The sequence below is a fragment of the Mus musculus genome, chromosome 15 (assembly GCF_000001635.26).
Source record: "Mus musculus strain C57BL/6J chromosome 15, GRCm38.p6 C57BL/6J".
NCBI classification, from domain to species: domain Eukaryota; kingdom Metazoa; phylum Chordata; class Mammalia; order Rodentia; family Muridae; genus Mus; species Mus musculus.
Window position 1 is genome coordinate 30,281,867 of NC_000081.6, and position 12,683 is coordinate 30,294,549.

General features: G+C 39.0%; 1 protein-coding gene across 2 annotated transcripts in view; it reads left to right on the plus strand.

Moving 5' to 3' along the window:
- Ctnnd2 (catenin (cadherin associated protein), delta 2) overlaps positions 1-12,683 on the plus strand; it is an 856,811-nt gene that overhangs the window by 109,333 nt on the left and 734,795 nt on the right. The window lies entirely within an intron of this gene.

Here is a 12,683-nt window from a genome sequence, read left to right on the forward strand (position 1 = left end):
AAATAATATCATGGAGATATATAGTAGGAAGAAAATAATTAAAATTTAAACCCCAAATGGTGAACCTTAAATTTCCTAAATTCTAGCAAATATTTAGTGCTGGGCATATTTGAAAAGTTTATTATTTCTATGATTATACCTCTGAACATTTTCACATGAAATGTGATTAGTGAATTTCTATTTAAATTTTTAAGGAAGATATTCCAGAATACTCAGATGAGGGATGGAGAGTTGGTTTAAAGATTAAGAGCACTTATTGCTTCTGCAGAGGAACTGGAATCTATTCCCAACCCCTTTGTGACAACTCATCATCTGTAGCTCCAGGGCCAGGAGATCCCGTGCCCTCTTGTGACCTTTGCATATATCATACACATAAGTACAATTCAGGTAAAATACTCATACACATGAAAAATAATAAAATAATCTAAAAAATTAAGAACACCCAGTTGGAAATTTAAAAAATAAATATGTAAATTTCAAATAACTTTTATGTTTATTGTTATAATTGCCCCAACTCATTATTCTTGTCAATTTTTAGTGTGCTTAATTTATAAATAAAATTTTATATCTTATATGTAAAATAATTTTATATGTAAAATAATAATTTTACATATAAATTTATTTTATATTTTATATAAAAATTATTTTATATTACATATAACATTATTTTATAATTATATACAAAATTATTTTATATTATATAAATATATAAAATATATTAAGTATACAATATATAAACAATAAATTTTAGACAAAAAATAAAATAACACAGGTGTGAATGTATAGATGAAACAGCGCGAGTAGAGTTTGGTATGATCCTTCCTCAGTTTCACCATCCACTGATGAGTCTTGGGTTGTGTCCTCTGGGAATAACAGGATTGTAAATAGATAGGTAGAAGCAGCTCTCCCTGTCATCCATTGTGTCTACTTCCGTTGGTGGACATTAAGGTTTACAACAGAATTACAGCACCTCACATGGTATTTTGCACAATACAGCCTTGCAAATTGTGGTTAAAAGATTGAGCGACTGAATGCGCTTTTTTCCTGAAGAGTATTGTGTTTCTTTCTTTCCAATTTCATAAGGCCATGATGAGGAGAAATTGGCATAGAAGAAGATATAAAATTAATAAGTATGAGCACAATGGTGTTTGAAAGGGGATATCATTGCATTAATTTTCCATGGGGATGATAGCATGAGTTACTGAATCAAGCCTAGCAGTCATTCCTACAAGGGTTTGAACCATTGTGAAAACATGGGGTCTCCCAAGTAGAGAAGGAAACCAGAGCAAATAGGGAAAACCTATTCCAAAGGATGCTAAATTTATGTTCCATAACCCATCAGTCACTCGTTTGCTGGAAGATAGGTGGAGTAAAGTCTAATTTGGTCAATGGCTGCTGTTGACAGTTCTTGTTCCCCAAGGATGGAACGTTCTCATCTTTTAGTTCTGTTAAAAGTGGTCTTCGTGGACAAAGAAGTTTAAGTATGCTTCCAAATTTTAAATGAATTCTAAGTACTTAGCATCACAAGCAGAGATTTAGCTACAGACAACAAAGAAATCCAAAGAGAGAGACAAAGGCACAGAGCAAGACTCTTTTGCTCTGGCCAGCACTCACTGATGTAAAGCTGCTCTGATCTCTTACAGGGTGGAACACGTGTGCCCGCAGCCCAGCACCTAATTACATAGTGTCTTGCTCAGTAACCAGCTGATTGTTTTATAAGATTAGCTCAGTTTCTAAATTTTTAACAAACCAAACAATAAAATATGAATATCCACAAAGCTTGAGAACTTCGCTGGCCACATTCTCATCCCTGGCTTGTGATTAATAATAGCTTTATTGTTTGGAGAGATCCAGGATAAATGTTGCCTGCTGTATGATGGGCATAGAGTGGTTGGATGAGCATGTTCATTGCAGGCCAGCAAGGGTACAGAGGACATAAAAACATGCGTGGTGTCTTATAATAATTCTTGGTAGTGAATCTGAAATAACTATACCATGTGCATAGAAACACACGAGGTACCTTCTAATAGTTCTCACTAATAATAGTGAAATAACCATGGCATGAGCATAGGGGTTCAGTTGATCTGTTTCTCAGAAAATATCATCGTGATAGTCTAAGAATAAGCCTACTAGAAGTGAGCATTTTATAAGGAATTGTTCCTATGGGTATAGAGATTCCGTAGTATTGGCCAATCCATTGAATACAGCCCAGGTTTATTGGGGTGTCCTTTTTTAATATGCTGACCCGGGAGCTTATAACAGCAGAGAGCTTTCCTCCTATTCTAGAGGCCAGGGGTTTGAGGCCAAGGTGACAGCAGGGCTGGGCTTTTCTGAAGCTGCTTGGGTATCTGATTCATGCCTGGGTCTTAGGTTTCCATCCCGTTGGAAAAACAAAACTCCAAAGTTGTGGTGCCCAGTTCCCAATCCCAGATGGTCTTCTGCTGTCATGCTTATCTCTGCCAACAACTGTATATGATTGGGGGCTCACAGTACTCTAGTGTGAATACCCCTCAAATAATTACATCTATAAAAACCCCCTTTCAAATACAAGCACGTCCGGTTTAACTGGGGGTTAGAACGTTAACCTAGGAATGAGTCCAGTTTAATAGAGCCAGTGGAGTATGGAAAAACTAAGAAAGGAGTCAGGGATGGGTGAGGCTTTTTAGAAGGAGCGACTAGAAGAGTAGGTGGAATACTTACTGGAACGAGAAAATCGGGAAGATCAAATTAGCTCTCTGTCAGCGGCTGGGCTTTAGCATGACTGACCTTGAAGTGTCCATGTGAAGTGTATTTTGTTTGAACTGGGAGCCAGAGTATCACAAGTACTTACCAAATGATAAACCATAAACTATATATTTAATTTAAAAACTCCATTAATAACCCAATATCTCTCTGTAGAGAAAAATTACAGGAGTGATTTTGGTGAGGTAAAGTATAACTTTCAGTGACACGCATCACTAATCAAGCATGGTGTCCGATTCTTGTTTGGCAAATTTAGCTTTGTATCCCTTCGAGAGTATAGCTTATGTATTTATCCATGAGCTGGTTTACCATTTCAAGCCTTTTTGGCAAGGTTTTGTGGGCCATGAATGGGGCTCCGGGAGAAGAGCTTCCCTGAGGGGATGAGGAAGTGCAAGAAGAATAGAAGCCTTGTGAACTGCTAGAATATTCTTCCTTCAACAGGACATTGCTGTTTTATTGGTGAAAGTAACCATGGAATTTGATAATTAAAAGGACGAATGAGCAAAATTTTAGGCAACAGGAAGTGAGAATTTTTTAAAAAGCTCTGTCAAGCATGAGTGATACCTTAAACACACAATTCACTGGCCTGATGCGCTTTCTCTTTAGACCCCTGCTGTAATTGTATTTGAATGTCTACAAGTTTTCATGCCTACACAGAAGGATATAGGAAAGGGGGTGTTCAAGACTTTTCCTGTCTCTTATGCTAGGAGACCCTGAGATCTTTCTGCCAGAGTGTTCTATCATTTTATTGGTACCTTTGAATTACTTGAAAATCAAAAACTCGATATAACCATGCAAACTAATTTTCATAGTTAAAATTTGGGCTGCAGTGATTATTAGTGATGAATTTTAATAGACATATTCAGACTTTTAAAATATGTATATGAATATATTTTAGAGAAAATGGGATCCTGGTGTCTAAATCAGCATCGCCTAACGGTTTGTAAGTGTAGAACATTGCCATGATTATTATCAGTCCTTCCTGACTATGTAATTAGAGCATTGAGTTTGGCAGGAGTTCCCTCATTTAAATTGATTATCATCTGAGAATAAAAACTTCGAGACTGCATGGTCTAGTGAGGAGAAAGGAGAATTGATGGGGAGAAATTCTGGTTCCATTCCCAGATTTAGAATAGCTCCATCATATGACTTGGACATCAAGTCAATTAATTCTATTTGCGGAGTGTTAGTTGCAGCTTCCCCCTTCCTTGGCAAGCCGTCTGCATTGCCGATCCTGTTCTCTTTGCTTGCCCGGTGAGTCTGATCAGTACACACGAGTTGACTTTTCCTTACTCATTAATCAGGAAAGGGGGGTTGGACAAACAGAACTCTGAAGGACAAGCGGTGCTTTCCGAGAGTAATTTTGGATTTCTGTGTATAGGATTGAGGGAGCAGAGGGCAGACAGGAAGTTTACGTTGCCATGGCTATGTTGTGTTTTCAGGAGCAACTTTCCTAGATACACTGCAGATTATGCCTGGGTTTTACAGCCCATGGCGTTAGTTTCTATGGCATTATTCTCCACATTAGCGGGTTTGTTTAGCAGTTAGAGCACTACCCAGGGAACTGAAAACTGTCCGCTACAACAGTCGTCACTTTAGTACATGTAGGCATCGTGCCTCAAGTGGACGTGCTTTTGCCCCCTTCCATCCATAACTTTATACTTGATCTGGCTTGCACGCAGCTCAGAACCTGCTCCCGTTTTCATCCCAGTTGGGATATCATTTTGACTTCCTATCACCATTTGCTTGTTGCTGGTGGCGATACCATCTGGCTCCTTGTTTACTTCATTGACATGGTGACTCTCTGTGTCCTCTCCTGGCTCTGAGCCACACTGCCTCCCTCACTACTCCCCGAACAAAGCAAACCAATGGGCATTTCAGAATAACAGGAGTGTCTTGCCTCAGGGGTCTGGAGTCTGGGTGTTGGCAGTGCAGCGAGACATCCAGAGCCTGTAAGGGAGGATTCTTTAGTGCCTTTCGCTTCCTCTAGCAGCCTCGTAATTAGGAGATGTATCAGCAGATTCTTCCTCTAGCATCTATGTACTACTATCCTTTGAAAGCGTTAACCACTGGATGGGGTTATCTTCATCCAGGGTGATCCCATTTTATCCAGTGGCATCTGCAAACATCCTATTTCCAAAGACTGTCCTATCTGTGGATCTTGTGGAGTCAGGCAGACCCCCTTCTTCATGGAGAATGCTGGTCCACACTGTGCCCTTGCCTTCCTAGGTTGTTAATTTTAACCTAAGATTTTTCCACTCTATACTGCAAGATTGTTCCATATCTCCATCAGGGTCATGGCTCCAGTTTTTTCTCATAAGAATACCAGTAGCCTTTCTTATATGAATGTTTTGGTAACTGAATAAAATATATTCACCCTCTTCATAATACAAGCAATGCCGAGGATCAAAGGAACAAAAAGAGTCTGTGAAGGAGAACACTTGGAGTAATTCCCAAGGAAATATTAGTAGAGTGGGTGCTTTTATTGGGTGAACAACTTACCAACTTCCCAGTACATTCTCATGTGGGATGAAATTCTCAACACATGGACAGTGAGTATGTAATGCTTAATTAAGGATAGCTCTTTATGCAGTAAGTATTCAAAAGGAGTAAACTGGTAGACCAGGCTTGTGACCCAATTGACTTGGGAAGCTGATGCAAGAACGGTAGAAGTTCAGTGCCTGACTGGGCTCTAGAATAACCTCAAACATCACTTAGTCAAATTCTAGAGGCTTGTCTGGAAATGAAATATAAGTTAAAATAGGCACTGTTGCAGTTCATTAGTAGACTACTTACCTAGCATACAAGGGTGTATCTCTAGGTTCAGGAAAAGGGAAGTATGAAAGAAAGCCTTACCCAGAGAGTGTAGGATTAGAATGATCAAAGATTACATGCCACCCCCAAGTCACTTAAAGTGTATCACAGTTCACTTCAGATTACTTCAGATTATGTGTGGGTTAAAGACTGCTGCAGGGTCTCCAGCTTCTTCCTTCCTTCCTTCTTCCTTTCTTCCTTCCTTTCTTTCTTTCTTTTTATTTCATTTATTTTTTATTTTTTTAATATTTTTTGGTTTTTCGAGACAGGGTTTCTCTGTATAGCCCAGGCTGTCCTGGAACTCACTTTGTAGACCAGGCTGGCCTCGAACTCAGAAATCCGCCTGCCTCTGCCTCCCGAGTGCTGGGATTAAAGGCATGCGCCACCACGCTTTATTTATTTTTTATTAGATATTTTCTTATTTTATATTTCAAATGCTATCCCAAAAGTCCCCCATCCCCCCCCCCACTCCCCTACCCACCCACTCCTACTTCTTGGCCCTGGCATTCCCCTGTACTGAGGCATATAAAGTCTGCAAGACCAAGGGGCCTCTCTTCCCAATGATGGACGACTAGGCCATCTTCTGCTACATATGCAGCTAGAGACAGGAGCTCGGGGGGGGGGGGGGAGAACCCAGATGCCCCTTAACAGAGGAATGGATACAGAGAATGTGGTACATTTACACAATGGAGTACTGCTCAGCTATTAAAAAGAATGAATTTATGAAATTCCTAGGCACATGGATGGACCTGGAGGGTATCATCCTGAGTGAGGTAACCCCAGCTTCTTTATTGTAAGCTTAACCAATTGTGTTTGAAAAAAGTGACCTAGCAGCTGAATGTTGTTTGTATCGACTACATAAGCACTGTGTTTCATGCAGAGACCAAAACTGACAGAGAAACAAATATTTATGTTCCATTCACCAAGAAAAGCTACGGCCATCATTATTTACAGAAACACTCTGAGCCTTCCACAGCCACAGCTGTGCGAAGAGGAGAGATACCCACTTCACAGAGAACATGAAGAAGAGGCTCAGTTCATACCATAGCAGCTCTGGTCAGAACTAAACCAAAGGTTCACACTTAACTCCACATATCAAGGTCACTACCACTCACTCAGAGGCCTCTGGACTAGGGCACACTAGACTGTTCTGATGATCACCCATCATCCTAGGCAGCTCTGAGTTACTGGATGAAACAAAAGTTGTTGGAGGATGGGAGTTAGGAATGGCAAGCAAAAGAAATGATATAAGTCAACTTGAGTTAAGCCAAGAAATAATGTTTGTGAGAAATTCATTTTTATTACGTTATTTTTAAATGCAAGACTCAGCTGAATGGAGAATAAATAGTAAATAAAACTGGAGATCACTGTCTGTGTTCATCATCAGAACAAAACTCACAACAAGGTCTGAAACTAATCATAGGAAATCGAGTCAGTTTTCAGAAAGGTAAAGATGGTTCAATTTTAGAAAACTAATGGATTAAACTTAGCAGGTTAATAGTCACCAGAGACCAAGCTTTGTTTTCATTCCATATTATATCAAAAATACATTCGAGAAACTTATTATACATAGATATGTCTTAAAAATAATTATCTGACCAGAAAAATAGGCAGAATTACTTAACTTGTTAAGGTAGACCAATATAAATATTTTCAGTAGTGAAATAGTGGAAATATTTCTATTGGATTCTAGAATCATAGACATTACATAATTGACAACACTCGAGACTAAAATAGTAACCCATCCTTAGCAACAGAGGAGAAAGGATGGAAAAGCACGGGGTGTTATTAAGACTGTATAATAATACACCAAGACACCTAGAGGAACACCCTGTAGACTCCTGGAACTAACTCATGAGTGCCTTTAAATACCCAGATGAAATCCTAAAACAGAAAACCAGAAATTTGTACATAGCTCCCATAACCAGAAAATATAAAATGTAACTGTATTTGCAAAAGGGAGTAAAATGATAAGACACAGGTAAAATCCAAACATAATTATAAAAACTGTTCTAGGAGAAATTTTTTAAATTTTATTGGAGTTCATAAAGGAAACAAGAATAAATGGGTTATACCTGCTTCATGAATGGGGAGTCTTGGGACATGAGTCTTGTGTAAAAGGATTAGTCTCAATAAACATGTGATAATCAGAGATCCCAAGGTAATTCAGGGTGGCAGGAAAGACTCAAACATTAAATATTATACAGACCTGAACAAATTAATCCAAAACAATTTCAGAATATGTATGCATTGCTTATTTCCATTCTGTGTTAAACTCATTATAGTTCCATTCTGAGAACTATAATGCATCATGTCACATGTCATACAGTTCAGCCTAGCAATAGACTCACGTGAGAGCGTTTGCTCTCTGGGAGTGAAAGAAGACATTTGTAGTCAGTGCCCCTGGTACAGTGTTTGGAATCAAGTATTTGTCTACAGAAGCAAGGCAGGATTGGACTTTTAATTTCATACTGTAAATACAAATTCTAGGTTATATAGACCTGGAATTCAATGTTTTTAAGTTACAAAATGTTTTTAGGTTACTATAATTTGGTCTATGCTCAAGTTAATGGATAACATCCCTCCAACAGTTTTTACTGAAGGGACATAACTTCCTTAGCACTGTGCTGGGTAGGACCTAAGTAGATTAATTGAGGTGCAATGTATAGGAATAGCTTTAATATCCAGACAGGGAAAGTCTTGAGACTTGAATAAAATATGTACTTCTCTATATCTATATATTCTATCTATCTATCCATCCGTCCTCCATCTGTCTATCTGACCATCTGTCCATAACTAGAAATGTTTGTGATCAGGAACATATAAATTATAACATATGTATACATTTAATTGACTTAGTTTTGAAATCCTATAAAAATGTTATGAAATGAAATTTTTCATGAGAGAAATCTCTTGGGTTTTAACTGCTCCACAAACAGGAATCTTGAAGGATAATATTTTGCGCATAAATAACGACTGTGCACCTTTTTAGAAATCAGCCTTCTATGTGCCCTGTGCACACACATACCCATTTATTTTCAGTTTCAAGTAAAATCACTTAAACATGTTGTCAACAGGAAACACAAATATCCTCACCTCCCCAAAACTGTGCCTGTATCTCACTTTTCTTATTGGACCTTTGAGAATAGCCATGTAAATAGTCTGCCTAGTAGTAATCCTTCCTAATGTATCTTCAGCCTAGAATCTAGATTACCAAGGCATGTACGTAAACACAGCTGACACACATAACCTGTCTTAATTAAGTGCTAGAAGTAAGTCTGACGATTTCTAAGATAATTAGTAAAATACTATCCAGTAACTCTTCTTAATTTAAAAACATAGATGCTCAAAGGCTCTACTGAGAAGCAAAAGTAAATATTCTAAGGGCCTCAGCACAAGAACCTCTGCTAACACAAGGAGGATCAGCCTAGTCCTGAATGGGGCCCCTGGGTTAAGGCTCATGTGTAGTGTGTAACTAGTTCCTCGGTTAACTGGTTAAAGTGCAGTAAATAAATCACAAGTTAGAGCTGCTGCTTTTCCCTTATCTGTACCCTGTGATTTATGTTCATTTTTAAAACACTTTCCCTGAGTTCATATTGAACATGAAGACATTTAGAATGTCTTGATTGTTCACAGATGGTTCGATGTCAGTGTATAGCTGCATAACAATTATGCTTGGCTGTATTTGACTGGAGCATTATTTAATGATATTGCTTGAACAGTTTCTGCTCCATTTATCCTGGGGATTGTATAAGAATATCATTCTTTAAATTTGGAACCATTATAGATGTTGATACAATCTTGTTCTTCTCTCCCATTTGCGAGTCTCAATAACCTGCCTACTAGTGAATAGCCCAGAGGTCTTATGCATGGATCGTGAGATCGATTCCATCCACAACATCTCAAACAGCCGTAAACGTCCAGCTCTGCAGGAAATAGATTGTGGTTTGTCACTTGTGTAATGTCACTTTCTGTGGAAGTTAGTTATCTTGTCTGTTGCTGTGAACAAATATTCTGGACAAAAGGAATGTCAGTGAGCAAGGCTCTATTCTTTGTCAGAGTTTAAGGGTACCACCCAGCATGGCAGGTGAGTCAAGGTGGCGGGAGACTGTAAAAGCAGAGGTCACATCACGTCCACAGTCAGGATACAGAGTGAGGAATCACTGCCAATCTGGATTGTTGGTTTGGGTCTGTGCAGTCCTGGAATGGAAATTAGGGTATGGTGTTGAATACTGTTGGAGTAAGTCTTTCCACCCTAGTTTGACGGGCTCACCATAGTCCCTTACAGGCATGCTCAGAGGCTCTGTAGTCCCTCATAGGTATGCCTGTGGACTTGTTGCCTAACTAATTCAAGAATCTGACAATCTGAACATCAATATCATCACACTTAGTATTCCTTGGACATCTTAATGATCTTATTTCTTCCTGAAACTCTATTTGAATATTAGGAGAATATCATTTAGTATAATAACATTAAAATATTGTTACCGTAAAACCAGCTAAATCAGAAGGAAAAGTGTCCCAAGGAGGACTTGCCTTTTCTTTTCCTTTTTCCTTCCTTCTATCTGATTCCCTCTCTCTCTCTCTCTCTCTCTCTCTCTCTCTCTAAAAGATGTCAGTGGATTTTTGTCCAAAATGAGTTCCTAGAATAGATACAGAGTTTTCCTTTTCATTGTCTAGTGTGAGAGACTTTCTGTAACTGCCTTGCTCCCGCACTTTTAGTGTTAGAGGAGAACTGAAATATCAGCATCAATTAGTTTTCCTAACATTTCTTCTGAAACCCAATGGCACTTAGCTTTCTGGGTTAGGAACTGAGGGATTTAAGGTATAATGCTTTATTTATAACCACCTCAATGATTTATCTGACAGAAAAAAAGTCGTAGGAAGCTGCCTGGCTTTAAAGAGTGTTAATAAATTAATAGATATGTGAAAGAAATCTCCAGGAACTATGTACATTGAAGAATTCCCTTCTGAGAGGGCCATCTTCCACTTTGCCTTTCTAAGATGGAATTGTGACAGCTATAGAAGTGTGCCAGGATTACTTTGAGAGGGAAAAAAAAATCTCCTGATCTTCCAGAGAGGACTGAGTAAGCTAAGCTGTGTCTGTGAAGAGTTGGCTACCCGGGTAGCCACAGCTCAGCCTAGGTGCTAGCCCATCATAAACGGAGGGGGAGGGGGAGGGGGGGAGAGGGGGGGTAGTGGAGGGATTGAGGGAGGGAGGGATAAAGAGAGAGAGAATTAAATATAATCACCCTATTATTAATAATGCCTCTATGAGACATCACAGGATAACAAAAAGTCAAAAAAGGGTTTCCTCTGAGTTGTTGTCGAGTGTGGTTTCATCGTTATTGTCAGTGTTATTTGTTACTTTCCAGAATGTCACAGTGAGACCCTTTTTGTAAGACTCCATGTACCCGAATCATAAAATATGACTATTAATCTAGTACTGCCAGAAGCTTCGTTCCTACCGGCCACATTTCTTAGTGCCGGAAGGGGCAAGCCGCTGGAAGAGAAAAGTAATCATGACCCATACTCAGCTGTGAACTCTGCAAACTGCGGCAGTGACGGGCCTGAAGAGACATCCCTGCTGGGCAGTAGTGGCATGGACATCGTGGGAGTAACTACCCACTTTCCCTACAAGATGACTCTCAGACCTGTTGTCATTGCTAACTAGCACAAGACCATCTACCCAGGGCACAGTTCCACTCAAAATGGTCTGAATCTTCTGACATTGCTTTCTCTCTCTGTCTGTTCCTGTGATAAAGATCTGGAACTGAAGAAACTTGGAAAGGAGGGGGTTTAATTTGGCTTACACATCCTGATCACAGACCATCATGGAGGGAAATCAGGGCAGGAACTGAGTGAGACAACACCTTCATTAGATTGGCCTGTAGGCAAGTCTGTGGGACATTTACTTAATTAATGGTGAATGTAGAAGAACTCGCCTTGCTATAGTCATTGACATCATATGAGTGGTATAAGAGAGCAGGCTGAGCAAGCCACAGAGAGCAAGCCAGTCAGCAGCTCCCATCCATGGCTTCTGCTTCCGTTCCTGCCTCTAGGGTCCTCTTCTGACTTCACTTCAGAAGTGGACTCTAAGCTATAAGGTGGAAATAACCATTTCCTCTATAAGTTGTTATGGTTCGTGACCAGTAGAAAGGTACAGAAAGCAAACCTAGATGCTTAAATCCAGATATGCTTTTATCAATTAACAATCTAGACAAACTCACAAGCTGATCTGGGCAGTCCCTCAATGGAGAACTCACTTTTTAGGGGTTGACATTCAAATCTTAAGTAGGACACTCAACCAAACCAATTTCTTTTGCAAGATAAATTCTAATACTTAAGAGTTTTACACTATTGAAACCACAAGAGTGGAATCTGCCTTTTCATTTTTTCTTCTCTGTACTAAAAATATGTCTACAGCACATTTCCACCCAGCTTTCTACTTGTTAAACTCGGTAGAATTATTTTGATGGACATATATTATGCAACCGACTCATATTTTATTCGCTTTAAACTGGAACTTAGATTTTTTGAAGAATTATATATATATATATTTGATGTTCACATTGCTGAATAGCACTTAAAGTGACTGTTTTGAGAATCTATATTAATTTCTTTACCTTGGTCATTATTATTTATGATCTTCCTATTTAAAATCTTTGTATAAGCTGCTTCCAAAGAGATGTCTTGAAAAATAAGTACAAGCCTTCTCTATACCCCTCTGCATTGACTTTCATGCAGAAGTAAAAGCACGTTTAAGCATATTGGTAGCAGGAAATGAAGAGAAAGTTCACAGCGTTTTGCTTGCCTCACGGCACGTTAAGAAGTGCTGTATGCTGTATAGACTAATCTTCATGTACTGATCCTTAAGGATTTTATTTCTTTTATTGTCAAGGTCAATAATACGATTAGAACAGTTTTCCTCCCTCTAAACACTTCTATGCACCCCCTTGGTCTCTTTCAAATGCACACTCTCTTTTTCATTAATTGTTATTATATACATGTGTGTAAGTAGATTCCTAAATATAATCTGCTCAGCCTGTGTGTTACTTGAATGTAGGTCTTCAGAGCTGAGCACTTGGTATTGGCTAACCAGTTGGTGTGCTCTTCCCCGGATAAGC